Source organism: Balaenoptera borealis, assembly GCF_965194805.1.
Source record: "Balaenoptera borealis genome assembly, chromosome: 3".
Taxonomy (NCBI): domain Eukaryota; kingdom Metazoa; phylum Chordata; class Mammalia; order Artiodactyla; family Balaenopteridae; genus Balaenoptera; species Balaenoptera borealis.
This window is the reverse complement of record NC_138866.1, coordinates 119011151-119031870: the sequence shown is the minus strand read 5'-3', so window position 1 is coordinate 119031870 and position 20720 is coordinate 119011151. Positions and strand designations below refer to the sequence as shown.

The following is a 20720-nucleotide window of genomic DNA, read 5'->3' as shown; positions in this document are numbered from 1 at the left end:
GTAATCAACCGAGGATGACAAAGGTAAACAGTCTATGACTTCCATTACTAGGTCATTAAGGATGTGGTACTTTCCACCTTGCCTCTTTGATTGCCTGCTTTGAAGAAAGCCAGCAACCATGTCAGGAAGATTCTCAGCATCCCTGTGGAAAGGCCCAGGTGGAGAGGAACCAAGGCCTCCTGCCAACAGCCAGTGCCAAATTGCTAGCCCTGCAAGTGAGCTGCTTTGGACATTTATGCTCCCGCCCCAGTCAAGCCTTTAGATGACTTTAGCCCCAGACATCTCATGAGCAACACCAAACACAACCATCCAACCAAGCCACTTCTGAATCCCTGACCCACATAAATTTTGTAAGATAATAAATATTTATCGTTGTTTTTAAGCCACTCAGTTTGGGGATAATTTGTTATGCAGCAATAGGCAGCTAATACATTTGTGTTTTTAGAATTCTACTGCCGCCTCCCCCCTACCCCCGATACTGTGTGAAATAGACAGGGTTGAAAACTTTAAAATAGGAGGAAATCACAATGATTCAACAAACCCATTAAGTTATTCTGATCTTCTCCTTGGACTAAATTTCCTCACTTTTTTCTGACCCTTTTTCCCAGATGGTTCTGATAACCAAATATCCTCTAGCAAGGGCTGAGTTTGTTCAGTCAGCCTACCTATAATCTCAGCCTCCCAGTCTCTTTACCTCATGAAAATGCTCTTTTCCAGCAAGTGAGCCAGTAGGTATAAATCAGGCAGACTAGGGGAACATTTCTTCAAAGTTCCTGAAGAGTCACCTATCCCTTCCAGGCAGAATTCCACAACAATGTTTGATCTGCAGTGGATTTTTAAAAACTATTAATAATTTTTTAAAACTATTAGTAGGTGCATTTCAATATACTCCGAGATTGATTTCAACTTAATTTGACCCATATTAAAACCCCCAAAAGAAATCTATGTTATCATTTTACTCAGTTCTAAATTTGCCCTTCAGTTCTCGTGGATTTTGATTGTTATTAACATCTGCAATTGTTGACTCTGGCTTTTATTTGTTTTAGCTGCTTTTCAAGGTTTTAAGTAATATTTTTGGGCCCCTATTAAATTGACTATAATATTTTAAGATTCTTTTCAACTTTGCTCACATTAGCTCATTTGTTGCTTTAACAGGTCTTAAGTTGTTTCAGCTGTTTTTTGCTTAAATAGTCTAACTTAAAGTTATCATCTGATGTTACAGCATTTTAAGAATGCAATTACATTTATTTCAGTGCTTTTATTTATTTATTTATCTATGGCTGCGTTGGGTCTTCACTTCTGTGCGAGGGCTTTCTCTATTTGCAGCAAGTGGGGGCCCCTCCTCATCGCGGTGCGCGGACCCCTCACTATCGCGGCCTCTCTTGTTGTGAAGCACAGGCTCCAGACGCGCAGGCTCAGTAATTGTGGCTCTCAGGCCCAGTTGCTCCGCGGCATGTGGGATCTTCCCAGACCAGGGCTCGAACCCGTGTCCCCTGCATTGTCAGGCAGACTCTCAACCACTGCACCACCAGGGAAGCCTTTTTAGTGCTTTTATATTCGTAACTGCTTTTAATATTTTAAGACCTTATTTAGTTCTAACCTATTCTTGGAATAGGATTTCAAAGTATTGTGGGGAGAGGAAAAATTATTTTAAGAGACTATTTTAACCTTATGTATTAAATACAAAGAGCTGATACAAAAGTTTTGATGAGGTGAGTTCCGCCAAAGATCTTGGTCCCAGCTCTGGCTGTCCAGTCAAATAACTGAGTCAAAGTCATCTCACCTCTCCAAGTCTCAGTTTACTCATCTGTAAAATGATGAGGGTCAATTCATCATGTGGGGTCAACTTCGGAAGGTGGCCTGGCAACTGTTATGACAGCAGTTCCTTCACAATTTTTGCCATCTCATGGACTAAAATTTCAAACTTTTAAAAATTTATTTTCAAAAGAAATTTCATCTTACCCTGTAAGTGGAAAACCCACATCAATTTCCATCCATGAAAGGTCGCAAGAAAATAAATACAAAGGAAAGCCAAACGATGTTATTAAATTTTGGGTGAATACTGTCGAAGGCTAGCTCAGTTTGAGAATTGTTGGAGATAACTAACACCCAACTGAGACATTTTTCTCAATGTTAAAGAAAAAAAAAAAAGATGTATCGTGGGGTTGAAAAAGAACTAAAAAAGGATGACTTTCTCATTCTATGATTCAGTGTTAGGTAATTGGGTTTCTTGGTTCCACCTAAAGTCAAGGGATGCGCTACCACCAGCAGTGTGAGTCTCACACTTTCTGAAAAGCTGACGAAAGATACGTGGTGGAGCAAAACATTCAATGATATTCCAAGAATGGGTTTCCGTGGCTATTCAGATCTTCTCTTTTACGTGTTGTCTGTCTCTTTACTAATCCAAGATGGGTCGCATTGTATTAAAAGGCCAGAAATGTGAGTTGACCTATTTTAAATCTTAGTAATATCAGGGACCTTTAAGAAGGGGAATAATTTGTGATATAAAGGAGAGTCCCTTTTTCTAGAAGGCGGTATCCCCATGAAAAGAAGTAAAGGAAAGAGCATGGGAGAAGGGGAGTTGCTCTAATACAGAGACACTCAGCAAACAATTTTGAGGTTGTTTCAGTCTGGGTTAGCTGGTGGTCCTTAGTACCTTCCAAATATACAAAAGTGTTTTATGAACTTCAGTCTTATACCAAATGTAAGGCATTATGGAATTATCCCATTAGACTGTGATGTGGTTATTATGGTGACAACAGAATGACCTCACCCAGTTTACCCTGATTTGGGACGACGACTCATTCAAAAGCCAGCTTGGGGGAACTGGGGTTCACAGGGGTGACTCAGCAAACTCTGAGCTCAGCAAACATGAATCCTTAAGTCAGCATTTCCCAAAGCACTTTCTTAAGAATGTTAGTGGTGAGAGATTTCTGTTTAAAAAAAAAGCCCAATTTTAAGAAAACTTCTGTGACCCTTTACCCTTTGGTAAAGCCTGGTTACTGTAACTTCCTTTCAAAAATTTATAATTCCCATTAGTAGAGTAAAAGCTTTGAGAAGTCCTATAATAATTTGCTTACCTTTGTTTAAGCACATGTCTGTTACTTGTTCGCCAAATAAGCTTTCATTAATAGCTTAGCAAAATGCATGTTCAGGGCCACCCTAATTGATTTCTACCAGGGCGCCACCGACAGGGCACTCTGGGACCAGGACAAAGAAAAATGTTGAGGAAGAAATAGTGTTCTGTTTTCTTGAATGCTTTAAGGAAGAGTGTTTTCACTCTGGAATTAATGTAAAAGAGTATTTCCCAGAAATTTTAAGAACTTTGGGACATTTTAGAGATTTTGGAATCCTTGTTTCATGTCAGTATTTTAGTGTTCCTTGTTTCCTTGATCAGACATAGCAAGAGTGTCCTAAAGAGACCATTTAGGACCATGGTGTGCTGAAAACAGACCTGGACCAAATATCAACAAATGTGATCACTTAAGAGAGGGTTTTGCAAGCACCAAAGTAAGGCACAAGTGCTAACTGTGATCCTCCGAAGGTCTGGCTCTAATTCAGATTCTGCCATTAACCGACATTATGACCCAGGGTGTGGCCACGACCGTTTTGCAGATGAGGAAACTGAGACTGAGAAACAAAGCAGCTTGTCCGAGGCCATACACCAAGTTAGGATAATTCCACTGGCATGTAGGGTACCAGCTCCCAGCTCAGCGCTCTCTCCATGGGCTACACTTAGGCCCCTCTGCCTCCTGCTACTCAGGTTCACACCTGACATCATCTGACCTTTTTCCAGTTAACCTGGATGTCTGTCTTCCTTCTGCCCTAAGTCTTAGATTCACTGCCCCTAGTATCTTGACCTTAGTGGCTTCTACCCCAGAATGAAATGATTCTGTGTGGTTCTGCCGTCTCTGGGGTCCTTCTGATACTGATGGGCTGAGCCCCAGCCTCAGCTACGGGCCCTTGACTCTGTGTTTGTGTTGGTCCGAATGACCTTAACGACTCTGGCCCCATCAGTGACTCTGTGGCCAAACCCTGAGTGCCTCCCAAGAGCTTTGGCCTTTCCCATCAGGATGATTATTCCAGGAGCCTTCATCTTGGACCAGGATTCCAACTCTTTATTAAGACTCCATCTCTCACTGTGGCTCAGGAACAAAAGGCCCAGGTGCAGAGGACACTGAATTAGCCCTGCTTCCAACCACCCTGCCCCCATCCCTCCCACCACCCCCTGACTCCCCCGTCTGTCTGCACACCTGATCTCCTCAGCCTTCATGCTGGTGGCCATCCACGGTGACTGTCCTACTCTATGTTGACCAGGAGGCTTGGCTGTTTCAAGTCCTTGCTTTTCCAAATTCACTGCCTTGTCTCTGGCTCATGGCATGCCTCCTGTGAAGGGCCTCCCTAACGACTTCCCCCATGGGAGGCCCCAGCAGATTAGCAACACATAACTCCACGCTTCCTGAATCTTTCCTCCTTCTACACCCTCCCTAAAAGCCACTGGCAGGTGGATTTGGGGGCAAGAAGTACCCTATTCCTGGGTCTATATGTTCTAAGCTCCACTGTTTCCTCTCTTGATAATAACAATAGTGAGAGCCACTAACATCTACTGAGCACTGACCAAATATCAGGCATTTTGCTAATCAAGCACTTTAGGTGGCTTATCTCATCTAACACCATTGGAACCATTGGATGAAGATAGGTACTGTGATTACCCTCATGCTGTCTGAGGAAAAGTTCAAAGAGGTTGAGTAATTTGTCAGATATCAGTTTTAAGTGGTGGATCCAGGATTTGAAACCAGGCCATCCCTAATCCTCAGCTATTCTGCTACCCTCTTTCACAGGCAACCTCACCCTTGGAATCTTAAGGAAAAACAAATTTCCCCAATGGGAACACTATACCATCTTCCAAAGAACCCCACCTGACGTACACAGAGATGGGTTCATGGGAGACAAACACCCTTTTTCCTTTCGTGGCTACTCCTCACTTTTAATTCTCTCAATCACAAATCTGTTTCACAGGTAAAGGGAATAGAGAGTTAGTCACTTTCATATCGACTATTTTAGACACCGATATCCAACCCTGAAAATAATCCCTCGGCAGTTTATTCAAACTATTCTTTTCTTTTAATTTATTTTCAACATCTTTATTGGAGTATAATTGCTTGACAATGGTGTGTTAGTTTCTGCTTTATAACAAAGTGAATCAGCTATACATATATATATATTCAGACTATTCTTACACAAAGCAAACACTTAAGCAATCTAATCTGTCTAAACATTTACATCTCACCCAATCGTTTTTAAACTTCGGGTTCTCCCAACACATTCTGAGGGACCTTGGATGGCAGTTCCCATGGCTCATTTTGTGTTGCAGAAAAATATAAATGTCAGAATTGGCAATGGTTTACTAGGTCTCACTGATAACTACAAAGTACAATACTTTGCGTATTTTTCCGACATGGGCTTTCCCAGAACAGGCAGGAAAAATAGTCTTACATGAGGGTCTCCAGATTTTGACCCTGACACCCAGTACGCTGTCTTCTGGGAACTCCACTGAGATGCTGGGAACATAAACCTTCCGGCCATCTCCTGCTGCTCCCTGGGGGCCCTGCATGCCCTAGGCCCAGGGAGCCCTGCTCTGCTCAGCAGCTGCACTGAAGAAGCGCATCTGCAGGATTGGTTCTACTCAGTCCTCTGGCCTCTAGGAGCCAAACCTAGAAGCATGCTGTGTCCCCATCCCTACCAGCAATGGGCTTAGATTGGGGTCTACTGCACTTAAAGAGCCAGATGACATCCAGGCCGCTGCAGAGTCACAGTTCTGTATCACTCACCCTCAATAAAGGTAGACCTGTGTCTGACCTATAGATTCCACAAAAGCCTGGGACAATCACCTCGGTAACGCCTCGGGCTTCCCCATTCATTCATTCATTCACTCTCTTGTCAACCTACCCTCCTTTTTTCCATTCCTCCTTCCTTCCTTCCCTCCCCTTCCTCCTTCTTTCAGTCCCCTTTCTTTCTTTCTTTCTAGGTTTTCATTGAACCCTTTCCAGAAGGCAGGCACTGTGCTAGGTGCTAGGGAGACAGGGGAGTGCAATAAACATGGTCCTGCTCTCACAGTGAATCATTTCTGGATCTGAATGCAGGCGGGCTCCTATATTTATCCATAACCACCTAATTTATTTCCTCTTCTTCCTAAACACATAGCTAGGCAGCACCTCCCAGGACCTCTTGTAGTCAGATGCAGCCACGTGACTTGACTGAGCTCTGGCCAATGGAGTATGGGTAGAAGCCATGTACACTACCTCCCATGAAACTCCACATGCTTTCTCTCTTCCATCGCACACAATCCTGTGGCAGAGGACCCACTGGAGGTCCCCAAGGCCAACAAGGGACATTGATCCATAAGGTGGAAGGAGCTAAAGTCCCTAAATAACTTCGTGGAACCAAGCACTCCCATCTACCCACCACCCACTCACACTGGTGTGTGATGTGAGCGAGAAATACATCCTAATTATGTTAAGTCACTGAGATTTGGGGGTTGCTTGCTGTAGCAGTGAGCCTACCCTGACCAATACTCAGGCATGAGATTGACTAATTACATTGTGTTTCTCTGGCAAGAATCCTAAGAAGGTGTTTCTCCCAGGAATATTTAAATTTTGCCCAACTAGAAGGTCTCAAACTTAGCTTAATTCTTCACATGGGTAGCAATCAATACATAGCAGCTTACTGTTGCTTCTGCAGAATTTAACAAGGGTTATTTTTAAACAAATTGGTATACGACAGAGGCAGCTTGACAAATCAGTGAAGGAAAGATGGCCTATTCAATAAATGGCTGGGACAACCCCTCCATAGAAAGAAAATTAAAATTAGATTCATCGTTCACATCACACGAAAATAAATTCCAGGCCAATTGAAAACTTAAATATAAAATGCAAAACTTTAAAGCTTTCAGAGGTGCAAATAGGACAAAGTATTTAATACAAAGAGGAGAGAAGAGTATCTTGAAAAGAACCCCAAAACAGAAACAAATAGGAAAAGATTGGGAAAAACCGACTGTATTCAAATAAAAATTCAGTATAACAAAAGCTTTCATAAAGTTGCAATAATCTAGAACAGGGGTCAGCAAACCATGACCCATGGACCATAATCTGGCCCTCTGCCTGTTTTTTTTGTGAATAAAGTTTTATTGGAATACAGACTTGCCCATTTGTTTATGTCTACAGCTGCTTTCACGCTGGAATGACAGAGTTGAGTAGTTGCCACAGAGACTCAGTGGGCCACAACGCCTAAAGCATTTACTAACTGGCCCTATGCAGAAAGAGTTTGCTGATACCTGGTTTAGAAGAAAGTAATTGCAATACACATAGCCGACAAAAGATTAGCGCACACTCATTTCACTCATGTGTATAAGGAGGCATTGTCTGCAGGGGCTAATAAATGAAAACAGCCTAAACGTCCATCGATGTGAGAATAGATAAAAAAAATTGTGAAGTGCTTACACACTAGAATATTATACAGCAGGAGTGAATTAGATCTGCATGTATCAACAAAAATAAATTTCAGCTAAAACTTGCAAAAGGTAAGATACAATATGGTACCATTTTAAAAACACATTGAAGAAATATTACATATTTTGTTTAGGTTCGTACATAAGTCACAAATCATAAAAACACACAGAGAAGGATATTCATTGCCTTCGGTATATTAGCTTCTGCTAAGGAGATTAAGGAATAAGAAGAAATGATGAGATGCGTTTTAGTTATTTCTGTATCTTTAAAAATTTGTATCAAATATGGCAAAATGGTGGCATGTATTCAATACTAGTAGTGAATACACCATGTTTTATTACCTTCTACACCTTTCTCTACGTTTGAAATTTTCTAATTTAAATAACAGTAATATAAAATAAAAGCATAAAAAGCTCCTGATCACCACTACTGGATAAGCCTTCTAAATATAGCTACCAAAGTACAAGGCAAAAACAGGTGTGTCCCCAAAACTTGGGGGCAGTGCAACTTTGTAATAACACCAGCTCTGCCAGTTAATAGCTGTCATTTCAACTCTCTAAGAGTCTCCTTTTCCTCACTCTGAGAATAAAGATAGTATCTATCTCATAGATTTCTTTATAAGAATTAAGTGAGATAATCCATGCAAAGCATTTTGCACAATGCAAACACATAATTGTTCAATAAATGATAGATATTATAATTACTATTTTTACTATTATAAGTATATACAGTACTATTTTTATTATTATAAGTACAGTCCTGAGCATAAATTGGTAGAACCAATACAAAAAGTAAGATCCACATTAATCATTAGTCACCTTAAAAGGCAGAAAGTTTGTCAAAACAGGTAAGAAAGACTTGGCTAGCTTTATTTTTTAAGGTGGTCTATGAAAAGCAATTCATAATATGAAGAAGGACTACTTATTAGAAGGGGGTTGTCTGGATTCTCAAGAGGGTAAGTCCTTGGAGCATGAAATATCTCCAGCTATATCCCAGGGAGAGCTTGGCCTGGACAAATCAGATGAGTGTTTATTTTTTGGACACATGCTTTCTGATCATGAAAAAGGAAGCATCAGACTCCAAGACTTTAAGCCCTCTTAGACTTCCTATGCTCAAATTCAATGGTCAAGTGATCTTTAAATGAAAATACTATAATATCAGTAACTACCACGGTGCTTGGCACTAACACATTACATCATGTAATCCTCACAATTCAGTAGAATAAATGATTACTATTCTATTTTACAAGTAAGAAAACTAGGGTTCCACGAACTTAGTAAGATTACACAAAGTCACACACTGTAAGCCAGAGGGCTGAGTTACCAACCTATGTTCAAGTCACCCTTGTCCAGCCGAACAGCTCATATTCATTACATCACATCATGATAACTGCTCTTCCTCTGGAATAATAACTGGCTTCCCCTATACATATTCCTCTAGGGAGAAGAATGTGAGAACCAGCTAACATGTCTCTACGTCACCTGGTAGTTGCATTTATTACTCTTAATAATTTGAAGCTCATGTAATTCAAATCCCTAACACCTCATGTCTGATTCTGCAGGGGAGAACCAGACTATAATGTAGGGTTCAGACAAGCATCCCATCTTTAAGGGAGCTGCCGGAGTGGCTACCCGTTTCCTCTCCTATTTTGACATTGCTATTTTTTCTCTGTTCAATTTCAGCATACTTATTACAAAATTAAGGCAACGGGAGAAAGAACACGGTTTACGCAGAAGAAGCTGGTCTCAGGAGGGAGTACGACTGACCATTATACAATACTATTATTTAGCCCAGTAAAGCATGTGACACACCCTTAAACACTTCTGTATTACACTTGCAAGCCTGGCAGAAGCCTGACTCAGCAAACCAAAGAGATGCTGGCACAAATTATTTGGCACAAGTATTAAGAGGCACCTCTTATTTCTCCTTCAACAACTTCACAGGATAGCTATTGATAGAGTAAAAGTAGAAAGGTCCAGTTCTGACACAGGCGATTTCTACCAGCCAAGGTGCTAAACAAAGACTTTTTCATGAGCTCACTTCTACTTATTCTTTACCCAGGTACCATAAGAAAAAGATAATTAAGCCCAGAAATTTTCAGTGGGCTCTCAAAAATCTCTCTCCTTCCTATGGCCCTTTATTCTTAAAAATCTATTTAAAAGCTATAATACAAACTCTGGGGTTATTAGAAAAAAAGAGAATCTTTAAACACTAGATGTTCAAAAAACAAAGTAAATATGTGTCTCAAGATGCCCTATAAGCTTTGAAGTATATAAATATCAGCCAATCAATCAGGGCCAATCATGGAAATATTTAATCATGTATTTCAATAAAATCCTTTCTTGGAAAACTCATTCAGAGCTAACAAGGGCTACAACATGATCACCAAAAATATGGCGCCATATTGAAATCGTACAAGGTAATGCACGGGTATCATACGATTCCTGGTTTAACGTTTTTCATAAGGATGCAGTGGCCTAAATTCCTCCATAGAACAGAAATGTGGTGCTGGGAAAGTAGAGAGGAATCCAACTTAAGAATGAAACTTAGAAGTGAACTTTCGGAATGAAAGTTGTTTTGAACACATCCCACAATGTTTCAGCTCTGGATAGAGGTCGGATTCCTTTAAGTACAGCCATGTTCATAAGTGTTGTCAAACATTTTTAAAACCTGAAGGACTCTTCCAAGACCTCATGATTAAAGTAGTGCAGTGGTTAAGAATGTGCCTGCCAATGCAGGGGACACGGGTTCGAGCCCTTGTCTGGGAAGATCCCACATGCCGTGGAGCAGCTAAGCCCGTGAGCCACAACTACTGAGCCTGTGCGCTAGAGCCCGTGAGCCACAACTACTGAGCCCACGTGCCACAACTACTGAAGCCCGCGCGCCTAGAGCCTGTGCTCCGCAACAAGAGAAGCCACTGCAATGAGAAGCCCGTGCACCGCAACGAAGAGCAGCCCCCGCTCGCTGCAACTAGAGAAAAGCCCTCGTGCAGCAATGAAATCCAATGCAGCCATAAATTAAATTAAAAAAAATAAAAAACAGTGAAAATGTAACTTTTGTGTTGACTTCATGTTTCTTTCTGCAGACTCAAGGGCCATTTTCGAGCAGGTACTAGTCTGGAAATGGGGATAAAACTCTCTGGGGACAACCAACAGTTTTCCACACCAGGCAGAAATCATCCTTGGTGGTACAGAACAAAAAATAACAAACGTAAGTATTCATTGGTAAATCTTACCAGTACATTGCTAAAATTCTCAAGTCTAAAATTCAGCCCGTATGAGAATCTGCTTCCAAGACAGGGCCCCGGCCATAACTAAAGTCACACACCACCTGATTCCCCTACTGCAGTGATTTATCTCTGTTGCCATTCCTGGCCTCCATCTTGCTCTTCATTCTCGCTTTTCCAACTTCTGCTGAATGGCTTTCCCTTAATATCCCAACTTGATTTCCAATTAAGTACATTTAAAGCTAAACCCACCTTTTGAAAACAAATAAACACACAAATGAGTCCTTCTTGCTCCCTACCCAAAGGCACACATTCAGTCTCTTTCTTGATAAACTGACTCTTACCAAACCTTTCAAAAGAGCTATGATCGTATGACTAAAATGATCCTTTCTAACTCACCCAGAAACTTTCTTAGGGTCAATGTTCTCTAAAGACTGGGAAAAGCTGTAGGACTTTCAGCAACTTGGTATTCAAAGCCCCTCCTGACAGAAGAATCCCGCAGGAAAACCCTCCATACATCTAGTCGTCCGTATTAAGACATAAGAGCTCATTTAAAGGACAGCTTTCATTTGCTTTTGTTAGTAGAAGCCTGGACTGTGCTTTTTCTGACGACCTGAGTCCTAGTTCTAATAGAGAAAATTCGGCTAAAGAGATGATCATGTAGAAAAATGATACTAATAATGGCATGAAAGCGACAGCGACCTGCTGTCAGTACTAGTCTTCTGAAATGAAGGGAGCCTTGTGTAGATAGATGACAGCCAAGACCTCAGCTGCACAGGGGCAGGGGTAACCACAATAAATCAAAAGTCAAAAACGACATGCTTCTCCTGAGAAACTCTTCTCCAAAAGGTAAATGCTCTCTTCCCCTTAAAGCAGTATTTTTTTAAATTTTGAAATTATCCATATATTAAAACTAATTTTAACCTACCTCTACTCATCCATTCTAGTGAATATTTATTGAGCCCCACTATGCACCAGGCACTGTTCTAGTAAGTGGAGATACCCAGTGAACAAGACAGAGGAAGTCACGGCTCTCACGGAGTTTTCAAGCCTAAGCTGTGAGGAGAGGTCTTTCCTAGCAGGACAGGCCCTGTGGTTAGTAGCACATGTAAGCGTCACTGCTATTAGAGTCGACAGCTTTTTTGATACTCATATACTTCTCCTGGATGACCAGAGTCTCCATCCGCGGTAATCTCGTTATAAAGGTCATGATAGCCACCACGTCTCAGGCTCATCCTAGCTCCTGGGCAGTTTATAATAACAGCCTCATTAATCCTCCCAGCAACTCAGAGTTAACAAATAAAGAAAATGAACTCAGACAGGCAGAACACCTTTGAAGGTCACAAGATTGGAACCTATATGTGTCTGGCTCCAAAGCCATGTTAGCCACTGCCCTCAACTATGAACACCATCCTCTCTCACAACGATGGGCCCTCTCTGTCTTCCAGCCCTGTGGTCAACCCCTGGGGGCGGTCTTGGGAAGACAGCTCACCATGTCAAGAACCTGGTGTTTAATGGTAACTGAATCTGTCTCCATCTATCTGTCATTCCATCCTGACACGGCAGATTGCAGGGGTTCCTCTAAGACTCAAGTCTGTCCTCTGGGGACTGGTACAGTCTTGGGTTGGAATTTGTGCTTTGATGTATTGAGCAAGAAGATGAATAGAGAAAAATGTTTTGTCCCGGATTGGTAGATGACTGGCTATATGATTGTCATTTCCTTATCATCTATCAGCTCTGGGTCATGGGGAAAAGTCTCCTAGCTCCTTAGGGTTTTCCCCAGAATCCTTATCAGAAAACACTTGCCTACCTTTCACCAGCAGCACAGCGGTTAAGGAAAGAGGTTAAAAGAATATGTGTAGGACCACTGGCGACTGATGGAAGAGAAGCGTTTCAAACAAGCCTCGTGTGTTTATTGTCCAGGCCAAGAAGAGAAAATAGTCTTTACTGGACGCATGTATTTGATAGCATCTGGATCCATTTAGTAAGCGTATTTATTTCACAACAACATGAGACCATGATGCCAGGATGATTAATGATCTTTTATATTCTACCACTCTTTTTGCATAAATCGACAAGTCTGTTAGGGAGATTAATTATCTGATATGGGGCAAATATGCATTTTGGTTACTTCTTTTTAGCAGGGATCTCTTACATGGAATACCTTTTACCATGGACAAGGTTGGAGAACATTGGAAAGCCCTTTAGGCATCTTCCAAATTAGGTGAACCTGAGTTCTTGGAAAATAATTTCAAGGTTCTTAGGTAATGCTCTTCTGTTCTCCCGAGGGGAAACATTGATAGAATCCTCAAATTGGGCAAGAGACAGAAAGGAGGAAAGAGAACTTGGGCCAAGATTTTAGTGATAAGACTGAAAATTTTACTGTCAAACATATTTTTAAATATGCAGGATAATACCATACATTATAACTATACTGGAAATAGAATTAATTGGGATACACTGGAATAGAAGTGCTATGTTCTATGTGGCAAACTTCAGAATAAGTGATGTCTCCCCTGAACTCCAACCAGAGGATTTAGGGTCTGAAGTAACAATTGTCAAAGCACCATTCAACCTCTGAAGGGAGCACAAGTCACAAGTCTCCCCCTTTCCCCTTCACGGCTCACCCGGTGAGGGGTGACCCGGACAGCCCCCACCAAAGGCCCTGCAGGTCACAGCCAGATGGGACAGGCTTTCTCACGTTTCACAAAGAGTGAGAGGCCCTGGCCTTTGCATGATTCAGTCCTTTCAGTTTCCCTCCCAGGGCAAGTGCAGCATCCTGGGTGGTTTCTGGGACGGGCTGCCACCTTGGGAGGCCCCCTACCCACAGCTGGAATAAATGGAACGGGCAGCTTGGGCCCCCTCTGCTCTTCAACCCCTAGTGCCCTTCCTTGGGGACATGTCCTTCTCCACTTCTGCCCTCTGATCCTGAAGGTCACAACTAGGGCCAACCAGGGAAAGGGAACCAAAGGGGCCTGCTCTGGGTCCAGGCAAAGTGGTCCTTGTGAACCAAAGTGGAGCAGCCTGGGGTTGCTGGCATGACGAGCAACTTAGAGGCGTCTTTAACACCCAGAGAGTGTTAAAGGACCTACGTATGCCCTGTGGTGTTCTCTAGGTAAACATTACCTGGCGTAACCACACCAGGCACAATGTCAGGCTAGGACTAACCTAGAACACCAGTAAAACGTCCTCCTCAAGGACTCCCAAAGGCCAGCACAGCACCCAGTTAGGAGGAAGTATCACCCAGACGAATGGCACTAAATGCAAGACTCCAGAGAAGGAGTATCAGTAGTAATATGGGAAAACCTGAAAGGGAAGATTCTGGAAGAGGCGACACATTTGAGACCCACTACCAATTTCTATCAGGCCCACAACCTTGGTTCTTCCTACAAAATCAAAAACAGATAAGCAGAAACCTCATGTCAAATGTACTGCTTTACTCACAGAAGTGGCTTGCGTGAGGTCCACACTTATAAGCAAACACATATCACATTAGCCTTTACAACTTTAGAGCCCATTTATCATTTGTCTCCCCATTCCCTCTTCAGCCAGAGCAGACATCAGCATCTGCCAGAGATCTGCAAGAACTTAGCCCATGCTGACTGCCCGCTTCCTGCCCTACAGCTCCCTAACTGGAGTCTATGTGGGCCTTGCCTGGAGGTTTGGCCACCATCCCAGCTGGCACAGGGAACGTATGGGTACCCAAAGCTAGATGTACTGACTGCCAGAATCACGTGGGGAGCTTTTATAAACACAGATTCCGAGGTTTCTCCCAGACATGGCAAATCAGAGTCTCCTCCTGGGCGAGGGAGTTTTGGAATGAGAATGGTGAAGGGTTTTGAGAGGCACACAGTGCACAAAGGCAGACGTTACATCAGAAGCTGGAGACCCAGAGCTGCATGTAGTGTTCTCTGGATGTAGGCTGTCATTTCTAGGGGTCAAACCAAGGCTTCACAGGGAAGGGAAGGGAAGGCCCCCTGAGCCCCTGCACCCTGCAGAGTGGTAGGGGGAGAAGGGCTGAATGAGAAGCCAGAAGGCATAGAGCTTGGGGGGCCATGGTGGTGGAAGGAGTGAAAACGGGTACTATCTCCCCAGATGAGGGGAAGTGACTGACATCATCACATGCCCCTCTGCAGCAGCCAAGCAGACTTGCTGTTGGCCCAAAGAAGGGATGTGTCCACTGGGCTAAGTGACTGGGTAGGAGTGTGTTTGGAGACAGGAGCCCCAAATCTTCATTACCTGCTGCCTTACTTACTCCCCATGGACACCCCCAAAGCATCCCACTTGGATCTTGGATGTGAGCAGGCCCTTTTGCAGGTGGTGTGCACCATGCCGGAGATGGGACCCGCTCTCAGGAGCAGACCGGAGCCTCTCTGTCGGATGGGATCTGCTGGCCCTGCTCTTCTCATCTCTCTGACTATGGCCTTCCCGGCTGTGTGTTCTGGCTGCAGTGCCTATTTGCGGCCCCTGTGGTTCTGGTGACCCACTGGCCTTCCCTCTTGGGGTCACCAGAGTTTGGCTTCTCTATTTGGGTCTCAGCTCTGCTCTGCCAGCCCTCACCCTCTGCTACTTCCGGTGTTCTCTCCAACCTGGGGAAGAGAATCTCTGTGTAGCCCCAGGCCCATGAAATCCCACCAAACATGGACTGAAAGCCCTGCTAGGGAAAGGAGACTTCGACAGCAATACTTGGCAGCTCATCTCTTACGTGCAGAAAGATTTTCCGGGTTTGAACCTACTACTTTAAACCTCGGTCTTCAGAAATATGTCCCCAAATAAACCAACCCTAACCTTGCTCCCATGGAGAGACAACTCCAGTCCTTGTCTGAGCACAAAATCAAAATGTCCTGTAGTTGGCTGTGGCACCAGCATGGGCATCAAGCAGCTGAAGTCAGACCTCAACGAGATCCTCTGGCAGGAGGAATCGAAAAGCACCCCATCTTTCTAATGTCATGTACTGAAAAGACTGAGTGATGTTTCCTTCCCTCCCAACAAGTTCCACTGGCTAGAAGAGAGGATAGTTACCTGGCAAGTATCCAAGCAGAACACAATTTCAACTACCTTGACACACACACTCAAATTAGAAACTCGGAGTTGTAACTTGAAACTCAAATTACTGGAGAAGATCTTCAGATACCCCAGAGAAAATCATTATAAAAAAGATACTAAACTACTCAAAAGAAAGCACAAGAATCACTCTAATGTTCATCTGGTAAAAGGACAGCCCAGAACAGCAAAGAGAATCTTGGAAAAAAGCAGAGTAAATAAAGGGGAATCAGGCCTTCTGGATATGAACACATATTACAAAGGAGTTATAATGGAATCATATTAGTAGGATATAATAGCTTAAAATATATCTTATAAAATAGAAATATAAAAAATATAAAATTAAAAAAATATATGTATCAAATCTTATAAGGTGCTGTAAGAGCTATTCTCACAGATGTTTTATGGCCCTTATTGATTACTTACTAACAGACAAATATTGTCTAAATGATTTATATACAGTCACTCATTTAATCATCACAACAATCATATGCAGTAGGTACTATTTTATCATCCCCATTTATAGATGGGGAAACTGAAGTCAAGAGAAGTTAAGCAACTTGCTCAAGGTCATACAGTCATAGAGTTAGTAAGTCAAATCCAGACAGTCTAAAACCAGAGTCAGTGTTTGCATCCATTATACTCAGCTGCTTCTTTAGCAAAATCAACTGAAATGTTCTTTGTAGGATACACTTAAAATAGGTTATTGTCAATTAACTCAAAATAGTATTGTGTGGGCCTAAAATGATGGTTATTAAATAAAGTCTGGAAAGCTGCTTGTGATATAATATGAAACTTTTTAAAATGCAGAATAAAAGATGTACAGACGCTCTGAGTGAAATAAATATATATGTGGGACAAACTGGAAGGAAATATATATCTATGGAAGCAAGCTTGATGATTGATCTAGGCTAGAGCAGTGGTCCCACCCCATCCCAACTAAATCTATGTCTGGAATTGGGAACCAGGCTCCAACAGTTTTTAAAGATCCCCAGGAAATTGATTCCAGTGTTCCATCATGTTTAGGAACCTCTGGTCTAGAGTTCAGAGGCAGGTAAAAGAGTCCAAAGAGAACCAGGCTTTTCTTTTATCCCCTATAAATGAGGGCAAATAAAAGTTTTCTAGAAATCTAAAGAGAAGTTGTCATTAGCAAAAAATATCAAGAAACAATTCATAAAAGTAGAAATATAAATGGCCAGAAGACCTGGAAAAGTACTCAGAAAGAACTTAAGAGATAACATTTTTTTAGAACAGCAAAGATGGAGAAGAATGATTATCCCCAATACACAAAGGTATGTGTTCAAAGATGTTTACTAAAGCATTGTTTCAAATAGTAATATCCTACAAACAACTTAGATAGCAATCGATAGGTGGTTAATAAAATATATTATGATCCATCCATTACATAGGATACTTGAAGCCACTAAAAATCATGATCTAAGCCTCTCTTTGTTGGCCTAAAAAGCTGTTTACAATACATTTTTAAGTGCAGAAAGACAGGCTAAGCAATATTATGTACAGTATGATCTCAGTTTTTGTTAAAAAGCTAAATAACATATAGAACAAATCAATAGTTATTTCTGCGTGATGGAATCAGAGCTGATTTTTTTCTCTTTTGCCTTCAGTCCTTATTTCTGTTTAAGAATGTACAAACAAAAACAACAGAAACTCCCAACCTTTAATGAAGCAAGTTTTAGGTAATTAGAGGAAAATGCCCTTCGGGTAGAGAAGTTTCCCTTGTCTTGCAGGAAAGGCACAGATTATTTTAAATAAAACAAGCACTCTCCAGATTTTATCTTCTCCTTTAGCAAATTCTTATGTCCTAAAAGGGATTTTTCCAATTAAACAGATATTGTTTTGGACAATGGTAAAATCTCAGAGCAAAAGAGTCCTCTGGCTGTGGTTTCAGAAGCTGGGAGTTGGTTCTTTGGGAAGAAGATGTTTATCAAGGCACTTTGATGCTCCCTTAGAACTTGCCAACACAATCTGTTTATTTTATTATGTAGCTTGTAATTTCTTAATTTGAAACTTAAGTTCTCATATACTGTTCTACTGCCAGACATTACATGAAGAGTTTAAAGCAGACAAAGCAATCAAAAAGAACACATTATACTCTCTAGATATTTACTGGTACTTTTAAATTCTTAGACTAGTATCTTCATGGATAATTTTGGAACATTGATAAGTGTTAGGGCTTTAAAAAGTCGAACTCTGCCTAGGATAGGACTGAGCGATTTAGTAGGAAAAGTGATAAGAAACTTCTATGAATACAGCACCTGGTCCAGAAATAACAACTAAACCAATCCCTAATAATCAGCATTAATCAAACCATCCCAAGTTTCCAGCCATCCCTGTGCAGCTCTGAAAGCCTCTTCTAGACAAAGGTCCTTATCTTGGAGAGATGCTCCTCTGATTCCCAGTTAAAGGTACTGTTTATGCCCTTCTGTTAACTCTGGTAGTTTTTGAAAAAAATAAAAAAACATATAGGAGTGGTGTATCCTTGAGGACAGTGTAAAAAAAATAATATTTGAGAAAAAGCTGTTTTGTTAGGTATCCGGAGGGAACACAGCTGTAGACAGAAAACTGTTCTTTAGATGAAAGCTTGGCCCTCATTTTACAATAGGAATGTTAACTTATGAGGATGTTCCAGACTGATGCAGTGTAAGAATATATTCCACACCGGTTTTTTAAATACCTTCAAAAGGCACATTTATGAAAATTCCATTCCTCATCCCTAGTAGTGTGAGAGTTGACCATTAGTTTAGGGCTTTCTGGGTCTAGAGAGCATGTACGTTCAGCAATTTTCTCTTACTATACAATTCCCCCACCCCCACCCAGGGTCCTCAGCTACAGTATTTTTCAGAACTTGCTTTCTAAGAGGTCAGGGTCTCTTCCAGTTCCAGATTAAGGGGCAGGCCAGCAGGGAAACTGCCAAGATGCCAAAATACAAGGAAAACCTAACTAGAGAAAGAAAATAGGATTTGCCAGAACTCCTTTCAAAGAGGACTCTGTAAATGGTTGAAAGTCCTCTGATGAAGGGGCCTGTGGTAGTCATGACAACCGTAAGGGGTATGCTTGAGTGACAGTAGGCGGTCACCAAAATGCTTTCTCAGGTAGGTGATTCCTGTTAAGCACATTGTTTTTATTTTGCTCAGTGATGCATGCAAGTTTGGGGCCAGAGGTGAAATGCCCAGGACAACAAAGGAGCTGCTGCCCCAGTGGTCCTCCTTCTCCCTATCACCCTGCACAGCTTCTCTAAATAGTGGAACAAATATTTGAAGAATATCAAAGCATCCACAATGCTTAGCTTGCCCCTATCAAGAAGCCAAGCATTTGAAAACAAAAACTACAAGATGACCTAAGTTTTAAAAACCTCAAAATATGGTAAAACATTTCAAACAGTTCCATAAAAGTCACCCAACTCTAGCTCTCCTCTTTTTAATTATCGTTCTGCTCTGTGTTTCTCAATTGCACTGTCCAGCTCAGCAGGATGAAGTACAACTGAGACCAGAGACTCACAAAAGCCAGGGCAGAATCTGAGAGCACCAGGCTGGTGCAGAAGGAAGGGACAATGGAGATGCCTGGCACCAGACCCGGTGGTCCCCAGGTTGAAAGCCATCTGAGAAGGAATGCAATAATCTGTGGGAATTTGGAAACTGCACACAGTGGGAAGCATCATTGTAAAGGACATTGGAGGCTTCGAAAGATATCCAGCACCTGTGTCAGGTACTGTGCTAGGTGGTTTTCATTCCTTATTTCATTTGATCTGAGTACTAATTCTGTAAAGTCAGAACTGCTATCCCCAATTCACAGATGAATAATCTGAGGCTCAAAGGGTTTAAGAAGTGTGCCCAACTTCACATCATAATAGCAAGGGCCTGAGCTAGAATCAAATCCACATTTGTCTGAATTCAATATCCATGCTCTTCTCAAGAGACAGACAGAAAGCACAGCCATCTAAGAAGAAGGCAGTGTCACTGGACTTGACATCAAGAGACAAGTGTTCTATCCTGGGTTTTAACTCTTCCCAATTGGGACAAGGCACCTAATCTCTTTGGGGGAGATGATATGCATGTTGACAAAATGGGAGGGTGCAAGAGCGATGACAGTAAAAACGACAATCCCTGTTATAATAAAACCCAAGAGGCTCATTGAGATCTGATTCAGAGGTGCCCACTCTGGGCAAAGAGCACCAATATCAGGGCAGGTGAGGAAGGTAGAAGCTGCCAAGCTGGGTCTCAGACACACCAAGAGGGCTCCTAAGCTGAGCTGGATGGTCATGAGAGGAGAGCTGAGGCCTGAAGGGCATCCTGGGGACCCAACAACAAAAATTCTACTTCTCCAACCATGGAGGGGATTAAAATAAAAGGTCAGCATTGGACCAGGGGCTTAAAGAGAAATTAGCCATAAAACTCCAGATTGAAGATAGAGGTAGTGTTAGCCACATTGAAGGAGGGAACATCTAGGTGAGCCTAGAAGAGAAGAAATGAAGCCTCATCAAGTGAAAAAAAACCAGTGAGGCCAGACATGTATAGGTGATTTTACAGTATACTTAGCTGATACCCTGGTCCAGTAGCAAAATAATGAATGTGTTTTAAGTGGGTACTGCAGAACAGTAGGATGGCCAGTTAATAACGGAAGAGGGTCTTGAAAAAGAACAAAATTGGAGCACTCAAACTTCCCAATTTTAAAACTTACTACAAAGCTACGATAACAAAGACAGTGTGGTATTACTGACATATAGATCAATGGACTAAAATTGAGAGTCCAAAAATAAACCTTTATGGATCTACTGTCAATTGATTTTTGGACAAGAGTACCAAGATCATTCAAAGAGGAAAGAATAGACTGACTGAACAAATGATGCTTGGACAACTGAATAGCCATACACAAGAGAATGAAGTTTGACCTCTACCTCATACTATATCCAAAAATTAATTCAA

At 41.9% G+C, this 20720-nt stretch overlaps 1 protein-coding gene and 1 long non-coding RNA gene across 2 annotated transcripts in view; one reads left to right on the top strand and one right to left on the bottom strand.

Moving 5' to 3' along the window:
- The window catches only part of LOC309624902, a 280987-nt gene extending 279435 nt beyond the window's left edge, over positions 1-1552 (top strand). Inside the window, exon 2 of the long non-coding RNA XR_014242197.1 lies at positions 1331-1552. This is a non-coding gene — a long non-coding RNA (uncharacterized lncRNA). The remainder of the gene's footprint in view (positions 1-1330) is intronic.
- Positions 1-20720, bottom strand: part of THSD4 (thrombospondin type 1 domain containing 4) — a 572383-nt gene that overhangs the window by 375131 nt on the left and 176532 nt on the right. The window lies entirely within an intron of this gene.